Source organism: Arachis ipaensis, chromosome B05 (genome assembly GCF_000816755.2).
Source record: "Arachis ipaensis cultivar K30076 chromosome B05, Araip1.1, whole genome shotgun sequence".
NCBI classification, from domain to species: domain Eukaryota; kingdom Viridiplantae; phylum Streptophyta; class Magnoliopsida; order Fabales; family Fabaceae; genus Arachis; species Arachis ipaensis.
This window is the reverse complement of record NC_029789.2, coordinates 5720143-5721555: the sequence shown is the minus strand read 5'-3', so window position 1 is coordinate 5721555 and position 1413 is coordinate 5720143.

Genomic DNA, 1413 nt, shown 5'->3' with positions numbered 1-1413 from the left:
TGTTCTTGCCTTGAACCAGAATCCACTGCCATCGAGCACCTCCGCCGAGCCCAGAGGAGCAGCGGCGAGATCCAACCACTGAACAACGACGAGCAACGATGGCCCTGACATTTGAAGGCGGAACTGCGACTGATTCTGGTGCTGTTGAATGGCGGTGGCTGCGAAGAACAGCGGCGGCGGCGACAAAGAATAGCTGGCGACAACGGCGAGGACCCTTCTCCCTCTCCACCCTTCTCCCTTCGCGTAACCCCTTCCCCCTTTCCCCTTTACTTTACGCGTTTTCTTTTTCTATTTTTTTAATTTTTTATTAAGGGTAATTTGGTAATAAAAATAAAAGATTTGAAAAAAAAAGGACGATTTTAAAATAAACTGAAACCTTGGGGACTATTTTGTAGCGAAAAAAAGGTCGGAAACGAAATAAATTTTTAGCCTCTACGTTAGGGACCAAAATCGTACTTAACCCTAACTTATTATAATACTTGTACTAATTAATGAATGTCAATATTTGATAAAATACATGACTTCTCTTATTTTATGAAATAATAATATATAGACTTTTGCTAATAATAAATATCCCAAAAATTAATATTGAATATCTTTATAAAGTATTTGGTGTTTAACATGTTTGGATTATTTCAATTGATGTTACATGTTTACTGTACTTGTTGAATTTTTAAGATAAAAATTTTATTTTTTTATGAATTTCTATTTCATCGGATACCCAATTACCCGAATCGAATCAATCCGTTCTTAATCAGTTTGGTTTGATTTGGGTACATGCACAACAAAATACAAATCCAAACCAAACCGAACCAATTACATTTTAATTGGTTCGGTTCTAATTTTACCGTGAACCTGAACCAACCCAACCGTGCTCACCCCTATACTGAGTTTCTGTTTCCCAGTCTCAATTTCAGTCTCTGCAAACAAACGCTACCTAAAAGAATCAAATTCATGCTATCACTATATTAATACTGAATTAAAATTACATTAAATTGCTAGTATTTTATTTGACACTTGTTCCTGATTAAACGTATTATCTAAATTCTTTTAACATTATAGTATTGTATCATAAGTAACCTAAATAATAACATTATGCGTAAAAAATAATAAATTAAAGAAATTAATTTTTTTTACTACTTGAATTAATAGTTGGTGCAACACATTTCTTTATTTCTTTCATAAATTTAAAAAGTATTTTCAAAAACTTTTTAAATTAAATGAAAGTATTTTATAATATACTACTAATTTAAAAAATAATATAATATTATAACTATTTATAATATCTCGAATTTTTTATCTTTATTTTTTTTATAACTAGTAACATTTTCTGTAAATACTAAATACACAGTGTAAATAGTTGCTCATGTGAACAAACTTGAAGAGCATGTGTATATATATTTAATAATTATT